Source organism: Camelus bactrianus, chromosome 1, assembly GCF_048773025.1.
Source record: "Camelus bactrianus isolate YW-2024 breed Bactrian camel chromosome 1, ASM4877302v1, whole genome shotgun sequence".
NCBI classification, from domain to species: Eukaryota; Metazoa; Chordata; class Mammalia; order Artiodactyla; family Camelidae; genus Camelus; species Camelus bactrianus.
This window is the reverse complement of record NC_133539.1, coordinates 52174450-52195040: the sequence shown is the minus strand read 5'-3', so window position 1 is coordinate 52195040 and position 20591 is coordinate 52174450. Positions and strand designations below refer to the sequence as shown.

The window sequence follows — 20591 nt, the reverse complement described above, 5'->3', positions numbered from 1 at the left end:
TTCCACTTCCAAAACTTTTGAGAATTTTGTGTATGGGTATATGTGTATATATATATATACACACACACATATATATACATATATACATATATATATATATATATATATTTATATATAAATATATAAATTTCACCTGCATTCAAAGCCATCTGGTGGTACATATTTCTTTGCATTTACTTAATTTACTTATTATCCATTTTATTTATTCCTTTCTACCTGTGTTATTATTTAGGCCTCTTCTAGAAGCAAGTGACATGTTTCTAGCCCACTGACTCCAATTTTTATCTGTATTTCTTGGTACCTATTTAGATCCTTCTCTTCCCAGAATTAATCATAATATAGGGTGGGAAGGGATAGACTGGGATTTCAAAATGTAGAATAGATAAACAAGATTATACTGTATAGCACAGGGAAATATATTCAAGATCCTATGGTAGCTCACAGAGAAAAAAATGTGACGATGAATATATATATGTTCATGTATAACTGAAAAATTATGCTCTACACTGGAATTTGACACAACATGGTAAAATGATTATAAATCAATAAAAATGTTTAAAAAAATCAATATATGTGTTACTTCTGGTATGGAGAAATAAACTTCTAATCAAACAGCCCACCTACAAATAACAACTATAAACTCTGATGAAAAACAAAACCAAAGCAAAACGAACAAAATATAATACAATGATATGAGCATTTTGGAGAATGAACTGTTGTAGGAAGATTTCAGAGGGGAGTTGCTACTTGTATTAAGTAACTGGTATGGGGCAGGGTGAGTTTCACATTTTTTTGTGGCTTTTCCTGAGAGTATATGCAGTTGTAGTGTCAAAATAGGGCAACTAACCTTCAAAAGAAAGTCCACTGCTTTTAGACTGGAGAACATGGAAAGGAACAGGGATGCCAGAGAGTGAGGGGTCACTTAAGAAAGAGGAGAGACAGAGATGGGGAAACTGAAATTCTGTATAAAAACTCTGCCTAAGTCTTTAGCTGGACTCTGAACAACACATGCATAGGGCAGACTGAGAGCAATCCAAACTGAGATCTGAATAGGACAGAGTTTGCTGTTTGAGGCTAGCCAGGCTAATGACTTGCTGAAACAAAAACACCAGCACTCTCTGGCTCTGTATAACAGAATCCAGGGTATTCACAATTAACACTGACAATGTCTAAGATAAGACCCCAAATTAGTTCAAATACAAAAACAAACAAACAAACAAACAAAACTACCAAAAAAAACCCAAAAAACAAAAAAAACCCCAGTAAACTATAAGCCTTTCTCAAAGGAAAAGAAAATCAACAGATAATAATTCTGAAATAATTCAGATATTAAAATTATCCAAGAAGAAAATTAGAGCAATTATTGCAACTGCTGAATGAAGTAAAAGAAAATATGATTGATATGAATAAAAAGACAGGAATCTCAACAGAGAAATTTAAAAATATGTATCTATGTAAAGAACTAAAGGAAAATTTTAGAACAGAGAAATATATTATCTAAAGTAAATAAATCACTGAATAGGCTTAATAGCATAATGGAGGTGCAGAAGGAAAAGTCAGTAATCTTAAGATAGATTGATAGAATTCATCTAATCTAAAAAAAGGGTGAGAAAAAATGGAAAATATAAGCAGAAACTCAGAAGCTTGAAGGACAATTTTAAAACATCTAGCATATAGGTAATTGAAGAATAAGAATGGGCAGAAAAATATTTAAATATTTTAAGAATAAAGGTAAAGCCTTCCTAATTTTTGTGAAAGACATACATAGTTTCAAAAAGTTTAGCAAACCCCAGACACAATAAATTTGAAGAAAATAATACCTAAGAATATCATAGCAAAATTGTTGAAAGACAAAAATAATATTGCAATCAAAATTATATTTAGTGTTATATAGATATTATAATGTTCTATTTGAATATTTTTTAAAAGATTAGGAAACAATAGTGTGCAGTGTTTAAGTAATAGGCATTAGTCTCCTAACATCAAGCTCTGTCAATTATTAAATCTGTGACCTTAAGCCAGTTTTATTTTCTTTGTACATCAATTTCTCCCTTTATAAAATGATAATAAAGAGTACAACCTCACATGGATGATGTACAGGTTAAATTATATATCCAGAACTCTTAGCAAAGTACTCAGTAGACGTTAAATAAATGATAACTCTTGTTACTTCTTTTTTTCTCAGTGTTCTTTGTTTGGTTGTATCTCTTAATCCTTATTATTCCAAAAAATTTCCCTTTCTTATAGTGCTATTTTCTGATTTTTATATGAATTTTTAATAGTCTTAATAAGTTAAGATGCTTTCTTATTTTCTGCAATACAGTTTTTATAACAGACCATAACTGGATTTTGAAGGTTTATTAAATGTTGCCTTTAAATGTATTTGGGCCTAGTATGTATTTGTGTATATGTGTCTGTGTATGTGTGTGTATTTATGTTGATTTCTAACTGCTTAGGTGATTTTTTTTTATAATAGTCTATTCAGGTTTTCTAGCTCCTCTCAAGCTAATTATATTTTCAACAAAAATGTCCTTTCAACTAAATTTTAAAATAGCTTGAATAATTAGTTCAAATAAATAGCATAAAGTTATTCATAGTATTCAGTAATTGTTTTAAATCTCCAGACAGATTTGTTATTTTTTTAAAAAATTCTATTTATTTGTACCTTCTTTTTATGATAAACCTTCCCAGTGATTTATCTATTTTATTAGTCTTTTCAAAGAACCAGTGCTTCATTTTGTTGACTGTCTTTGTGTCTGTTTCTCATTTCACTTATTTCTGATATTATTTTGTCCTGCTTTCTAAATTTTTGTTTTGACTTTATTGTACCTTTTCTAACTTGGTAATCTTTATTTTAGTCATATCTTTTTAACATATAAATTTAAAGCTGTACATTTTGCCAAAAGAATTGCTTTAGCTGCATTCCTTGAGTTTTGAAATGGATTGTATTCATTGTCACTGAGTTCTATATATTTTCTAACTTTCAAAATTTCATTAGTTTTTGGCCTATAATTTATATAAAGTTGTAATTTTAAAATTCCAGTTATTGGAGATTTGGGTGGAGCAGGAACATATTTTTATTATTAGAGTATAGATTTAATTGTTATTAGAAGAGATGATATAATGATTTTAATTCTTTAGTATATCTTATGACTTACTTTGTGGCTTGATATAGAGTCAATTTTTGTAAGTTTTTCATGTGTGCTTGAAAGATATGTGCATCTTATAATTCTTATGTGCAGGGCCTTACTTTTGTTAATTAGACCTGCCTTATTAAATAAGCACTGTTTTTGTTTTTTTTTTGCCTGCTTATTACTCTTATAATTAATAATAGAAAAATGATCAAATCTTCTTTATGATTGAGAATTTTGCTGTTTGCATTTTACATATTTTTTCTATGCTATTAGATGTTTAGGGGCAGTTTATTGCACCTTGCTTATAATTTGTTTCATTTTCATTACTTAATGACCATCTTTATTTTTAATAATGCTTTTTACTTAGAACCTATTTTATCAGACATCAATACAGATACCACATTTTTACCATTTCTATACTTTCAAACATTACATTTTTGCAGTCTCATAAACAGCATGTCATTGGACTTTTTAAAATTCAGACTGTTGCTCACTTTTAACCAGAAATTTAATTATGTATTTATTATGATTACTTATATGTTTAATTACCAAAATCCTATTCCATGTCTTCTATTTACTATACTTCTTAAATTTTTTTGTTCTTGCTGCTTACTGTTGTATTGAATTTTCTTAAGTTCCTTTCACCCCTCTATTAGTTTTAAATTGTTCATTTTAGTTTCATTTTTAAAAAACTAGTGATTACCTTTAAATATTTTATAATCCTATCTGACTTGACAGTGTTAGTATATCTAGCCTCCTTTCAAACAGTGTAAAAATGTTAAACACTTTATCTTTAATCACCCCTGCCACATCCTACATATTGGTTTTGTCTAATATTTTAGATCCAGCTTGTTGTTACATCACATTTAATAATTGGTATAATTTAATTTTTATAGTAAAAATTTTAATTCTTTTAATTTCCAGTGTGCTAAAGCTAACTTACGTTGATGGGCAAAAGCTGATTGTGTGTATTTCTTTCTGGCTCCTCATTCAGTGACATTATGTTTGTAGTCTGAAATTGGCCATGGTGGGAGTATTTACATACTAGAAATCAGCAAACACTACAACTCTGGGATTTTTTTTTTTTTGGAAGAATCATTTGTTGAATATTTACCAGTACACCACTGCCAGTCTTCTTCTTTCCCATTTGTTTTTTCATCTGACTCTTTATTCTGGGTTAAATTTACTTTTTACTAATTCATATTTTTATACTCTTGTAATGAAGGGCACTGATAGGTAAACTCTTGATCTTCATTTGAAAATGTACTTTATTCATAATTTTTAATGGCAGTTCAGTTGAATATGTAAATCACTGTACTTACTTTTTTTCCATAATATTTTGAAGATACTATTCCACTGTTTTCCAGATTCCATTGTTGCTGTTGAGAAGTCAACTACCCATTTAGTTGAGTTTCCTGTATAAATAATCTGTCTTTACTCTTTATCTTTGGGGTTGTACATGTGGATTGTTTGGCTCTAAGATTCATTCTTTTCTCTTTTTTTCTTGGTTGTTTTTAAAGAGGGCTGACCACTTCAAGCTGAATTTCCTAGGTTTTCAAATCAGTTTTCTTCTACCTGGGCTCAGCCAATGGGAATCATTGGTAATTGACTGAAGAAAAGGAGAAATTAAACTATTTCTCCTTTGTCAGCCTTGGGTGACATTTCTAAACACTGCTACATGTCTCCGGTGGACCCAGCTCCTGAAGAATCGGTCCACCAGGACTTCTCACTTTACCTCTGTCCCTTGTCATTGCTAATCTCTGGGTTGTGTCATTATACCTCGGTTCACTTATCAGTCTCTTTTGCATACTTTATATTAACACATTTTAAATACTCTGAGTGGTTTGCATTTTCCTTGATTGGACCACGAGTGATACAGTGTTCTAGATCTCATTATAATGTATCTAGATTTGGATTTTTTTTTTTTAAATTCTTGGGACTTGCTTTATGTATCTGATGTTTCTTGTTTTTATTAATTCTGGAAAATATCCATTATTAATTCAGATAGTGCCTGTTTGTCTTTATTTTTTTCATAGATCTTTTAATTTTATCCTTCATATCTCTTAATCTTTCTTTTTATATTTTCCATCTTTCTTTTTTATTCTGAGTAAATTTCTAAGAATTATCTTTTATTTCAGTAATTCTTCCTTTAGCTGCATCTAATGTGACATAGACTCATTTCATATATTAATTTTAATAGACACTACATTCCTGTAAATCTCTCTGGTTTTTATCAAATCTGCCTTTTTCATGTTTTTTTCTCCTTATTTTTGCCTCTTTTTAAATTTTTTTATCATTTTAAAATTTTGTCCCACTGAAGTCTGAGATTAATATTCTATTCCTTCAGTTCTTAAGACTGTGCCCTCCCCATTCATTTTCTAAGATAATGCTCATATTTGGTGTAAAGCACTTTTGTGTCTGCTGACTCATGTATGGAAAAGCCTTTTCTTATACGTTTGATATTTTTGATATGTAATCTCTTCTTCATTGGAGTTTCCTTTTCTTGTGACTTCTACATGGCTGAGGTTGTTGAGACTGTCCTAGTAGAGTGTTTCTTCTTTTTTGAAGGAGTCCAGTCATATTACTTGGTTCCCATTCTCTATGATCGCCATTATTGTAAACCTGCTTTGTGTCCCTAAGATTTTATGATTACTTCTGAGTTGGATAATACCTCTGGGGTGTGGTGGTAGCATCATAATGATGCCAAATGCTCTGTTTTTCACATCCCTTTTTATTACTATCTTTTTAGAATTTTAATTTCTTTCTTGTAAGATCAAACATTTTAAAAGTTTTGTTTACCTATGTGTTTGTGTGTTTTCTCTCTTAAATGTAGCACCTCTATGTTTTGACAGGAATATTCTGTGTGAATCTAGCCTGACATTTTTATGGAGAGCAGAAGAGCATACTCCTCCCAGGGGAACTTTTTCCTTTCCATTCTTTGGCTTGAATGCTTTTGCTCTGAGGTTATCTTCCCAACTCATTCCCTTATTTCTTTCAGGTCTTTACCTGAATGTGACCTTTCAATGATATCATCACTGGTCACCCTATCTGAAATTTCAATCACAACTCCACCATCCTAGAATATATTTTTCCCTTCCTTGCTTTATTTTAATTCCTTAGCATGAATCCTTGTCTATCATTCTATATATTTAACTTATTTTTCTTGCTTATTGTCAGTGGCCCACACAAAAATATAATTTCCATGAGATTAGAAATTTTCATCTATTATTTTCAATGCTGTATCTTCACCACCTAGAACAATGCCTGGCATATAGTAAACACTCAATTATTATTTTTTTTTTTTTGGTAACGAAGGAAATATTCAGTGGCTGTGTATTTTGAGCCTGTCCCTGAACTAGGTGGTGCTGATACAAAAAAAAAAAAAAAAAAAGATAAGAAAGAAAGAAAAAGAAAAATAGGTAGAGTATTTAAAAAGAAGTTTATCATCACAGGTCAACAAAGACTATGAATTCAAATGAACTCTTTTTATGAACTTATTGGTACTGCGTGGGCATTCCTTGAGGTGGTATGGTGATTACTTTTGGTATGCAATGCATCTAAGTCCTCTTATTCTCTTTCTTTATCAATGAACAGACCGGAGTACACACACACACACACACACACACACACCCCCGAAACAGAGATTAGAAAGATAATGATTCAGCCAGAAAACAGTTTTAATGAGGGAGCTGACATAAGTTTGACTAAGATAATGAGAAAGTGAAAGGAACTAAGTGTGAAAAAAAGAATTTCCAATAAAGTTTTCATGATAGCCAGTTTCTCTTCCAATGTTGGTAACCACTGCCTCTGATAATCACAAAATGCAAAGAAAGGGCCAACCTCTACATTTTGATGCCTTGTAATTGTACCTAAAGAGCAAGTCCACATTTGCCTTTATAACTGTGCAGGTAGTACACAGAGGAGTATAATGCTTTTACTTTACCACAGTAAATGATAAAGTTCATGGCTATATTTACACAGGCTGAGTTTCCAGCATGTGAAGTCATGTGAAGAATGTTAAATCTCGAATACGTTTCAGTTGATTTTTCTCCCAACTATAATAGTAGCAGTTATTTTATTTATATGAGGGGACGTTTATGTCACCTAAGAAAAAGCTAATAGATTTTCTTGGTAATTTTTGTATCATGTTAAAATGTCTTTTCATTTGTAACTACTATTTTGTTCCTACTGCTCTATCTTATGCTTTTTTTTTTTTAACTTATTGTCCCTCATACCAACTTACTTTATTTTTGCCTTTGAATCCTTGTTTCTTTCATTTTTCCCCACCCAAAATGTCTGCTGTTGGGGTTTTAGTCAAATCTTATCTCTATTGTGCTGCAGACACTGGCTGGCCAACACAAAGGAACTAATTTGTAGTAAGCCCCTTCTCCTAAATGCCGTGAATTATACTAGCAGTTGCTTTTATATATATACAATCTCACTTAATCGCCATTAAATCCTTCGTGTTAGATAAAAGTTTTATCTAACCCATTTTAACTAGATGAAGCTGAATATTTAGGGAAATTATTTAAGTTCCCCTAGGATACACACTTAGTAAGCTGGGATTTAAACTCTAAACTTCTAATTGTAAGTGGTTGCTGTTCTCATTATAATTCCATTATTTCTCCTAGATATTGTACCTCCAGCCTACCTAGTATTGCTTTTGAACATTTCCTGACTTGTCATTAAATGAATGGGATTTACAATAAAAGAGTACCTACAGCATCCAAGCTTCCATGTGGCAGATAGTCTTGGAATGTAGAGAAAACAACAGTAGGGGTAGCTGTTACCTACCTAATTTTACAGTCTCTTTTGATTGGAAGCTGCTGTTCCAAACCTCATATTTATACATCTGACCAATACTTACTGAGTGTCTATTGTGTGTCAGGCACTAAACTAGACCCTGGGTATAGAGTGCTGAACGAAATAATATGGCCTTTATGGAGCATACATCCTAGTGGGAGAGAGAGAGAATAAACATGTAAACCAGTAACTGCATGAATAATTCAAACTGTAATGAATTACACAAAAGAATAAAATAATGGGTGGATCTGTTTAGAAACAATAGTCAGAGCCAGCCTCTTGTAGAAGGACCACACAACTGATTAAACTTTTTCAGGGAACTCTTTGTCTCAACTTCTACCATAACAGGTGTCTGCTTAAGAGTAAAATCTGGATCACTCCCTTCCGTCCACTGTGGGGCCAAACCAAGCAGGCTTTCTAATCTTTTATAAACATTTGAGACTCAGATTCTGATTATTTGGACTTCTACTGATTAAGAGGAAAAGTAGGAGGGAAAAGGAAAAGAAGAGGTTGGGAAATTAGTCCTTTAATTGTTGCAAAATAATTTGTTTAAGAATGTAATGTGTTAATTTTTTAATGCATTGTGAATTTTCTTAATCATCAGGCATATATGATAACACAATACAGTCAACATTCCTTTAACTAATATTTAACCCATACCTACTTTTTATTTATTAGATACTGTACTAGGGACTAGTAATGTAATGGTGAATTGGACAAAACCGTGTCCCTATGTTCACAGTCTATGAAAGATAAGCACTATGCACTGTGATGATTATTATGACAAGATTAAACACAGGACATCACATTCTGAAGGAAATAATAGCTAAACTAAAACCCCAGGAATGCATACAAGCAGAGCAGTAGAATTTTCACATTCACCAAGAATAAGTCCTTTCCATAGTCATAGCTTCAAGTTGAGAATATTTTGAAAATGTTATTCTTAACATTTACCTAAATTCTAATTTTCTTAATTTTCTTTACTAGTTCTTACACTGTCATGTAAGAAGTTTTGTTTTTAATCATCTATTAAAAACTGTTTTCTCTTTAGTACACTGTGAAGTGTGAATTACAGGATAAATAGAGTTATTAACATTGTATATTGTGGTTCAGATTTCTACTAAAGAGTTCAAATTCATCAGTTTACACGTAAAATTTGATATTGTTTCCTTTAGCCAATAATACTAGAAAATTTAAATATAAAATCATTTTGTAAACTTAGCTTTTCATACATTTTGTAGCTTTATTATAGCTAGTCTCACCTAAGGTCTAGACAGACCAGTTGTGCCCTTGGGTTAATAGGTACTTATGGTATGATTTCCTTTTCCTTCCTTATTGCCCTTTATCTATTTCCAGTTCTTAGAGTTGATAAATAGATAACTGTTTCTTCTCTTACTTCCTCTTTCTGATAGAGCTAACTCAGTAATTTATAAAAATAAGCATAACTAACAAGTTTTTCAGGTCTCCTTTTAAAATTACAATTTCTCTTAATCTTCTTAGGTTTTCTGTTCAGACAAACTGCAGAAGTTAGGGCACCTCAATTAAAAAAAAAGTTAGATTGGCTTTACTGATGATTAAAGTCTACATTTTATAATAATATAATAATGATAGAGCATCCAGATCAGTTGTGGGTCTAGAAGAAGTAAACACATATTAAATAAAATAAAAGCATTTTGGATTACATAGTGGCTTTCCTCAAAAACAGGTCAAATTTAAAATGTAAAGCACTAAATATTCCTGAGGATGCTTACTCAGTCATGGGGGAAATGTTTTTTAGTCTAAATTTAGTTTCAGAGCTCTTATGGAGCCATTGCTCCTAGAGACCCAGACGAGGCCCTTTTTAGTACCCTAAATAAATAAGGTATTAGGTTTATTAATGGCTGAAGAGGCACCATTAAATTCCCCCTCTCCCATCACTAGCCAGGCCCATCCAGTATGGAGGGAAGATAAACTTACCTGCTCTTCACAACATAGAGTTGGACCTATTTTGTTCCCACTGGAGAACACATTTGTGCCAACCTAGAAGTAAAAAGAACTTATCAAAAATTCTCTATAGTCTATCTCCTCCTGGAATGGTGCTGCGAGTAACCTCACTCTCACAAGACTCAAACAGTTCTAGGGATTACATAAACTGCATGGGATTCTAAAGACACCATTTAGCATTTTTGGATTTGTGCTGTCCTCCAAATCAAAACAGAAATAAGGGCTAGAACATCAGTATGCATTCATTTTGTATTTCAAGCCCTGACAAAAAATAATACTTTTTACTTATATTTGCAAACCTTGCATTATATGTGAGCTCAGATCATTTGCAGGGTCTCTTTAGAATACATAAATAAGTGATACTGCTCATATGTGACTGTTAAGGAGCCCACAACACTTTGTTCTGATTTCAGTTGAATAATTACATTCATTTTGTCCTTATAGTTTCATTTCCTGATTGTTTCAGTTAGGTACAGATTATGATCCTTCATTTTTCACCCAGAAAAATGGGCAGTTTTGCTACATGTATTACTTAGAACCCACTGCCTTCCTCTTCAGTAATAAGAATGTTACTTTAAAAGGCTTGTTAGGGTTGCTTATTGTGGCTATTCGTATTGTTATAGTGTTTCCTGATTCAGAGATGTTCTGTGAACATCCAGCATGCACATGACTGACAGGCTCTTGGGTGAGCTGTAGAATATAGACTGATATCTTGAGCAAGCTGTCTTTCTATCTCCTTACTCCTTGTTTAGCTTAACTCTCTAGCTTAAAGTTATAGACATCCTCTCCTTTTCTCATACAACAGGACAGTACTAACAGCTTCTTTATAGCTTACTTTATAGCAGGCACTCCTTTACATGCCTATAACATGTAGTAGGCACAAACAATCCTATAGGGTAGGTAACATAATGATCAATTTACAGACAGGGAAATTGTAACTCACCCAGGATTACACAATTGAAGAGAGAGAGCTGGAAGTCGATTCCGGGTTTGTCTGATGGCAAAAGATAATCACTTAACAACCATCTTACCTAATTTAACTCTGCTGCTGTCCCAGATCCATGGATCATTGATCATATGAATAGCTTCTGTTAGTGCTTGGCACTGCCTCACACAAGCTGACCCCATTGACTGAATCTCAGAACCATTGTGTGGCACTGGCTTCAGACAGGCAAATACCGATTATGGTTACCGGCCACAAAGAAAGTGAACCATTGAGGGAAACTCTATGCTGCATTATTTTGTCTGCACAACAGAAGTGGTTCACCTTTACCACCACCACCACCACCACCACCTTTGGTTATTAGGGATCCTCTCACCCTCAGTACTCGGCTATCCATCCTAACCTCCTTTTCTTCCCCTGGAGGAGGTGTTATAGCAGTGTCTTTGGCAGGGTTAGTAAGTAACTCACTTATTTACTTTGGTTGACAATAAATAACTCTGGCTTGTTGATAATTGTGCATATGTTTTATGTGTCTTTAGATAATGAGACAGTCTTACACATCTGGCATCTGAAATTGAATCAATATTCCTTTATAGCTGGTCTCCTATTATATAACTCTATTAACAAAAAGTAGATTACGTAAGGAAAAAACACTTACTAGGGCATTTTATAAGTGATACACATTCGTGTATGTACTGATGACTTTTGTTGAGTGTTACCTAAATATCAGCTTTTGCTCAATGATATAAAAAATAAACCTGACATATGTTTTCTTGCTTTAAAGTATACTAGAGCTGTCACAAATGCCTTAAACTGTATTGTGTTTACATTTGTATGTGAGCTGTATGTACATATTTTTTGTTTTGTTTTTTGTTTTTTAAGACTTTTCTTAGAGTTTTTTTTTGGGGGGGAGGAGTAATTAGGATTATTATTTTTTTTTTAATGGAGGTACTGGATATTGAACCCAGGACCTTGTGCACACTGGGCATGCGCTCTACCACTGAGCTATACCCTCCCCCAAGACTTTATTTTTTTAGAGAAGTTTTGAGTTCACAGTAAAATTAATAGAAAGGTATTATGTACAGACTTTTTCAGCACTTTTAGCTCTTTGAGGATAAGATGTTTTCTAATTTATTTTTTAGCCTATCATATTGCCAAACAACACTTTGCATGTAATGGATGCTCACTAAACACTGTTGACCTAGTGACTAAGTTAGTTTGTAATAGGTTGAACAGATTTGTAGTCCTAAATTGTTCTTGCCATCATTTCACTCTGCATAAATAAAGAAGTTTTGCCAAGATGATTAAAAATGTGTTATTGAATTACTGGTGTAGATTTTAAAACTGTGGAATGAAAGAGACCTTGGCTGTACCCCTATGAGGAGGCAGTGAGAATGAGTTTCTCACTGTAGGTATACTTAGTGGACTTTATGTGTGACTAAATTAATTTATTTTACTATGACATTTAGATTTATGATTTCCATATGGCACTCTACAACTTTTTTCTTTTGCCCCTACCCTGACAACTAATATTTCTTCCTATTATAAAATTAATATTTATTGTAGGGATTAACTACATCTGAAACTAAAAAGAAAAAATAAAATCATGCATAATCTTATTATTCAGATGTAATCACTCTTAATATTTTTTTTCCTCATTCACACAATTTCATTATGTCCATGCAATTGGTACCTATATGTTTATAAAACATTATAGTACCACTTAAGGATTGTTTCAAAACCTTACTTTATATGGAAATGCTATGCTTTATTTAATTTTAATTTTTTTCCACTATGGGACATTTAGGTTACTTTTAGTTTTTTTGCTGTCATACATATTATCTTTTGAACATAAATCTCTGTTGGTTTTCAGTTATGTAAGATAGATTCCTAGAACTAAAATTACTGAGAAAAGATTCTGAACTTTAAGTTCTTGATACATATTACCCAATAGTTTTCCAGACAATTTTTAGCAATTCACATTCTCATCAGAAGTATTATAAAGATGATGTTTTATTGTCACTATCAAAATTGATTATTTCTTCTACACACTTGCTTGAAAGACTGATATTTACACTCAGAATTATATAAAGCAAGTATTTTAGTTTGCTTTCAGAAAGAATTATGAAATATTTTTAAGGGTCACAGCAGTTCAGAAGCTGCATGTTGCAATACGGTTTCCACCTACATGCAAATATTTTTCAGGTCTAATTGTAAACTGCATATCTTGCTTAAGCTGTACTTCTGTTTCGATACCTACTTCATTGGCAGTTTCCTTGAAGTGTGTTGGGTTGAAGCATTATATATAGTGTGGCTTTAACATTCCCTCTTATAGCAATCAATCTCATTTCTATTTGCTGTTGTAACTTGAAGTTAATGAACATTCAGAGTTTACTTTTATTTATTTATGCATTTTTGTGGACTGCTCTACAAAAGCTCCTTTCTTCCTCACCAATATTCTATCCAAACTGAGAGTAGGTGAATTTGGGTGGTTTCATTTTAGAGAGTAGGAATCATATTTGTATGAGGAAGGCAATAGTCTTGGAAGAATACCAAAAAAAATCATTTTTAAGTATTTGTCTCGTCCTCTAGTGAAAGCATTTTCCTTTCAGAGGCCATGGTAAGTCTTAGTCCCTTGCTGGCACTTGTGTTTGATCATACTGGTCTGGGATGCTCTGTGTACAGTTGTGAATTTAGGGTAATGTGAAATATCCTATGGAGAAAATACAGAAATAAAATAACTCAGCTCTTTAAGGACTGCAGTCTTTTCTACTTCTCTGCAGAAATTGTCTAGCATAAATAACTGGCTCCATTTAGAAAATTAATTCTTACTTACATATTTGTTTTACATTTCAGAGTACCTGATAAATCGCAAATCTGTCTGTGCCCCATAGCTGCACAGGTATGTATATGAATTACCTATAGTTATATTAACCTATTTATTAATCAACAAGCTATTACTATTTTGTGTATTAAAATTACTTACAGATTTCATAATGTGAAAATGTTAATTTTTGAGTACTTATATTGACAACATCAAAGGATAGTGCATTTTATACATACCTTCCATTTCACTCTATTGTAAGAATCAAATAAACATTTCTAAGATTTGATGAGGCAGAATAATTTTAATTACAAAGCATTCATCTGGTGAAGAGAGTAGAGAGTGTTTTATGAAACTGTATTGTTACAGCAACTGCTGATATGAGGTCAGAGACTACTGCAGAATCACTGTTTTTGACATTATTGTTTTATTTTCAAACTTTGTTTTGCTGCTTTTGAGTTTTTTCTATGGTGGTGGTTTTAGGTAAGGAGCAGTTGCAGAGGTACTGTCTGCTGCACTGTCTTAAGCACTAGAGGAATGGAAAAAAGTGTTTGCACCTGTTTAAAATCTTAACTGTACGGTGTTGTGGTTCCTGGGCAACAGGCAGGAATTCTCAAAAGCTTGGTTGCACCTGCTCAATTGTTGCTCACAGCTGTGTCATATGCGTGAGAGCACAGAGAAGCTTGTTAGCAGTTTGCTTGTGCTGTTACGTATTTTGTGTACTCTGAATTTGAAAAATTCTTACTTGAAGTAGACCTTGAACTATAACATTGGCTTATTATAAGACTCACTGGTTTTAACTCCTAAATATGTTAGCCAAATTCTTCACTCTGCGTCTCAACGATTTTTTTAGTAGCTGTTGACTGCTCTAGATAATGTGTATGTTACCTTCTTTATAGGATACCTGGGGAGAGCAGGTCTCTCTAGATAACTGGGTTGGTAACAGTTTTTGTCCTCGTAGAGACATTTTGTGTTTGGCTCAATTTCACTATGTTGGCAACCCCACTATGTGAGGTTGGATGTAGTTATTGATCCATTTAGCTGAACAGATTTGAAAGCATTTGGCTATTAGTGGACACATGGGGCATATTCAGAAAATTTAAGGATATATTGTAAGATAATTTCCTGATTTGTGCGTGTGTCTTCTGTTGCAGTTGGGTGGAAGTGAGGGAGGAAAAGAAGCGAAAATAGTAATCTTAGAAAAGGGATTAAAATCTAGATGTAAATTTTAAGGCTGGAATATCATCCTTTACTTTCATCCAATCCTAGTCACCCGATATTTTTTCCTAAGTGTTGCTGTTAGTGATGTTGTTTATTTTAGGTAAAAGCTCTGTATATTTTCTGACAAATATCTACACTTTTAATATAGACAGGGTATTACAGACCATATTATATACTAGTTAGAGTTCTGTAAATGGAACATAAAAAGTGACAACTCAATATGCTAAGTATTTAATTAAATAATTTAGTAGTTTCGAATTACCAGTATTGAAACGTATTAAAATTTGCATTATTCTTCTCAAAAAATACTGTATTTTAAAAAATGCTCAGGAGTTTCCATCAGTATTTAGTAACATAAAATCATGGAGCTGGTGTATTTTTTCCTTTTATTGACCAATGTAAGTCTGTTTTTTTTTCTTTTTAATAAACTACCATAATATGAATTTAACCTCTTTGACAGTAGGAAATACAGGTATTGAGCTAACTATAGGATTGTCCATAGCCTCTTAATACAATGCCTTATACATAGTAGGTGGTCTCTAAATGTTGAATGAATGCATATATGAATAACACATGTCTGGACAGAAGAGAGTCCTAGAAACTTGTTGCCTGTTATACAGTTTGGATGTTATATATTTTGATGAACTTCCTTTAGTTCTCATACTACTGATGAGACAGGGATGAGAGTACTGATAAATTCTGTCCTTAAAATGAGAAATGTACAAATTGATCTTTTTATAATCAAGAATTGCCATAACACTGTTTGCAGTATTCTTTGTATTTATTTTTGTTGGCTATGAGAAAAGTCTGTGTTACCCCTATTTTACACACAATGCTGAGGCATTCAATGACTAAGTCTCTTGTCACCTTGGAAATATTTGCAACATAGGAATGAATAAATCTTCTGTGTTATATGAGCAATGCCATAGGTTTCCTGAACAATTGCTTTCTCCTCCTACTCCTCCACCCCCATCCTAACTCTATCTCACTGAAAACACAAAAATAAAATGTATGTTGACTTTCTTAGGGTCAGGCAAGATCAAATCATATTAAAAATCTGTTTGCTAAACAGAAGTAATGGTCCTTGTATTTACTGTATACATGCTTATAATTATGGTTTCTATTATTCATTAAATTCTAACTGTAAGTAAGTAAAAATAGAGCCAAGTAGAGGTAGAGTCAAAATAGGGTTAGTTAAGACCTGCTCAAGATAGGCTTCTCTGAAGTTCCATTTTATATATGGCATGAGGTAGTCACACAACAATGGCAGAGGTAGCATAGTAAGCCAGTATCCATTGCATCAAAACATCTTGCTTAACTTGTCAAATTTTGGTACCACTGGTTGAGGATGTTCATTGGTACTATTAAGCCTGGATATGCTTTTACCTCTGTGAACAGTTTTTTTTTCACTTTGGTTTATACCAGTGAATGAGAGGCCAATATTAAGGACATTTTTTTCCCCAGAAACTTAGTGTGGTATACTATATTCCTCCGTCTCAATATTAGAAATTAAGAGATGAGCCAAGAACACATATCAGCTGGAATACTAAACCAAATAATAGCAGATGCCTCAATGACTCGTACTAGGAATAATAGTATAGAATCCCCAGGAGAGAGAAATCACCAAACCCTAGGATTCCTGAGCATAATTGCAGTTTTCCCTGTGATTTTGGGGTTAAGGAAATAAAGGAAGAAAATCAAAGTTTTTTGAGAACATAGTATGTCTAGATATAATTTCTTCATTTCTACCCTTCCCTTCCTCCCTCCCTTCCTCATTCCCTTTCTTCCTTTTATTTCGCACAATAAATGGATGCCTACTATTTGCTAGACACTGAACTAGGCTAAATGCATAACACAAAGTTCTTGCCCTCAAAGAGCATACAGGCTGGTAGGAAACAAAGATATGTCAGCAGAGCTCTTTTTGGCTTCACTACCTATTAGTATGGACATAGTCAAGTTACCTAATCTTTCTGTTCCTTTGTTACTTTTTTTTTTAGAAAATTGGAAAAATAATAGTACCTACCTCATATATTGTTGTGTTGAGTTAGCTTTAACACAATACATGTAAAATTCTTAGTTTAGTGATTGGCATGTAGCTAGTGCTTAATAAGTCTTAACTATACTACTATTATTTCTGTCACCACCATCACCACTACTACAACTTAGATACTGAAGAAAGACCATCTGCTTGCCTGAGAGCAGGGATCCTGGTCTGGACATTGTCACAGAGATTGTTTTAAAGGTTCTATCCAAAGTTACGTCTGCTTCTAGGGCTTTAGAAGAGATTCTAAAAATCATACAGTGTTAGAACTTGAAAGGACCTTAATTGTCATCTATTTAATATCTTTGTTTTATCCATGGTGACAAAATACTCTCAGAAAAGTTCATGTTCTTGTCAGGGTTACACTGCTTAGTAGGTAAGAGATGCAGGATTTGATCCCAGAACTGTTGATTCTTGGTGTAGTGTGAGAAACCTCATGTGGAAAAAGATTAGAGCTAATTTTTTTTGTACTAGTGATTGAAAACTTGATTGCTTGTCCCCAGGAAGTAAATGGACTATGTCAAGTTGTTGGAATACTAACCATAAGAAAAGCTATTACTGTACTGAATCTAAAAGACTTTCAGGTATTCTCATAAAGGGAATAGTTTATTTTAAATTGATTGAAGCCTTTCAGTTTGTGAATAACTGGTTTCTCCTTAAGAGGAATAAACTGAGTCAAGTTTAGCAAGACATCTACTATGTAAGTGACTTCAGATGCTTTAAAGGAGTCTGTGACTTCCTTAAATTAATCAGCATCTTAGAAGCCATGATGCTTTTTAGAGTATCTGGATTCTAAATCTCTTGCCTGACTTTGAATTATAGGAGCTTTGGAGTTCAAATGACCTGTACTGAAATTTCAGTTCCACAATTCAATATAATATATTGGTAATGATGTCCACATTTTTAATGATGGCTGTGAGGATTAAAGTAGATTAGGTATACAAAATACTTTAGTACATAACACACTAATATTGCATAAATATTAAATTTGTTCTCTCTCCTGTTAAAATATAGAAGATGTTAGGATGGGCAGTATAGGACTTTGGAGGATGTATAGGATTCACCCATTAAGAAAATTACTATGGCAACATTATGTCTTTGATGTTTGTAGTTGAGTGTCTCAGTTCAGCTTGGTTAGACTCACCAGTCTAACAGTGCATGCTACATGTCTATAGAAGCTGGGGCTATTTAAAGAAAAACTCAAGATGAAGAGTTAAATGTCTGTTGATTATGGGAATACGCCTTACAATGGAAGGGCTATTGATACAACTCCCAGGCAACTGTTACTCCTCTTTTGAAAGTCATATACTCTTGAAACTAATTTTTTGCATACAATGAAGAACCCATACTCGCCAATTAAACCACGTCTCTTACATGCATCCTAGTAAACTGAAGGTTGTTCTGTTGACAAGGTTGTCACAACCTAAGCAGCCCCAGGTTTAGTGAGTAGAGTTAGCAATGAATAAATAATGGCTTTATAAGGCTTTCTTTTTTTCTTGAGAAGGAAATTGGTGTGGTAAAATGTCCTGATACCCTCCTATGCAAACTCCCTCAACAGTAGAAAAGTGGATTTGTGAATTTGTTTGTATGATTTTCCCTTAATTATCTCTAATAAAAAACTAGATGATCTTAATTATAGTATACCAGTTTTCTTTTTTCCTGCCAGGCTGTATATATTGCAGCAATATCTTCCTGAACAGCAGTCAGAAAAGAAGGGGAAAAGCACTAGCTAATATATTATATAGACCATTATTCAGTAGAGTTAATAAAGTTGACTTACCTAATGTCAAGTGTACAGTTTTGATCATGATGAGTCAAGGCAAACATTGATGATCAATGAAATTTTTATTTAGTTGATATTAGTTTGCTAGGGCTGCTATAACAAAGTATCACAGAACTGGGCAGCTTATACAATAGGAATAGCTTTCTCACTGTGGAAGCCTGAAATCAATGTTTTGGCAGAGTTGGTTCCTTCTGAGACCTGTGAACGAAGGGTCTGTTCCAGGCTTCTCTCCTAGGCTTGTAGATGGCCATCTTCTCCCAGTGTTTCTTCAGATTGTCTTCCCTCTGTGCATATCTGTCTCTGTGCCCAGATTTCCCTTTTTTATAAGAACATCAGTCATATTGAATTAGGGCCTTCTGTAATTATCTCATTTTAAGTTGATTACCTCCTAAAGAGCCTATCTCCAAATAAGGTCACACTTTGAGGTGCTTAGGGTTACGACTCTAATTTATCTTTTCAGGGAGGGAACACGATTCAACTCATAACGGTTGAGTTAAAATAGTTAGCATATACTGAGTGACTTCTATATTCCAGAGAGATGTTTTATATATACATTATTGACAATCATTACAACAATCTACTAGGAAGATGTTATTTTCCCCATTTTACAGGTGAAAAGAAAAAACTTAGAAAGAATATGCAATTTGTCCAAAACCACACAGCTAGTAAATATTTCAACCCAAAATTCAGTTCTGCCTTGATAACAACTCAGTCAAAAGCCCCCAAAATACTCTGGGCATTTAAGGTTTTGGGGTATTTTTTGTCATTAGGGCTTGTGCCAAAGGACATTTTATCCATCAAAAGTGGTACATTATGCTATTGCATAAATGCCTAACATTGACTGCCTACATCGTCACTCCTGAATTTTTTGCTGAAAGTTGTCTTTGAAGGCTTAGTGTTTTAGCTTTCCTGCACCTGATGAAGCTTTTGGACAGGTTGGATTCTGAACATAGACTGCATGGATTTATTCTGGCCCCTGTTTGTGTGGATGGCATGGAAAGCCAAGTCATGCTCAGAGTCTGTTACTCAACACATGTGCACTCTGCTCTCCTCTTTCTCTCTCTCCCCTCCCTCATCCTTGTTTTTCACTTTTCACATGTAGTTTGTGATTTGTTCCCCCCTTTTTACAATCCTTGCCATGAGTTACCCCTTGAAAGAGATTCAGTGAGAAAAACAAAAGAAGGAAGATCTCTGCTTATGTGAAAGCCAGTACTACCATAGTATTTACTGTAAACTGGTCACAGACTTGTTATGCATTCACACTGAAGAGCAAGGGGCATTGTGTACGTTATTTTAAGTTTTCTATCTTACCAATGAACAGTTTGTTCTCACTTTGAAGTTTTAAAGCAGAACTTGCTTATGACCCAATTTCACTAATAATTCTCTTAAGTAACCCTTGTACTCATTTATAAGATTTTTTTCCACCCACTATCTGTCTAGCCTGGTTTAAAATTTTTATATATGTACTTTTAAAAAATTGATTAGCTGGAGAGCTGCCCGTTCCTCTGTGCTGTATAATAAGGATTTAAAAACCACACACTGAATTCTGTATAGTGTAATTAAAACTGACCCACATTTGGACCTGAGTACACCAGGACTTAGCCAAACTTGCCATGAGCTGAGTTCTGGTGGCAGATGGGAACTAATGAGGACACACTCCACTCCAGAATTTCCCAGCTGCTTGGCCCCTTTTTGTACAAACAAGGTTTGGAGCGAAGTCCGGATCCCAAGAGCATGTTCTGTAAATGTGCTATACCCAATGATTTGGGAAATGTTATCACAAAATCAGGCTGTTTCAAGGTATCCTTAAGACCTCAGCTACTGTCAGATTTTAAACATGAAAATTCAAAAGGACCTTT

At 33.4% G+C, this 20591-nt stretch overlaps 1 protein-coding gene across 19 annotated transcripts in view; it reads left to right on the top strand.

Annotated features, from left to right (window-relative positions):
- Positions 1–20591, top strand: part of ZBTB20 (zinc finger and BTB domain containing 20) — a 758521-nt gene that overhangs the window by 201524 nt on the left and 536406 nt on the right. For all 19 annotated transcript variants that reach the window (XR_012507067.1, XM_045507287.2, XM_074363908.1 and 16 more), the window contains one exon: positions 13720–13765. The gene's annotated coding sequence lies outside the window, so the exon portion shown is untranslated. The remainder of the gene's footprint in view (positions 1–13719; positions 13766–20591) is intronic.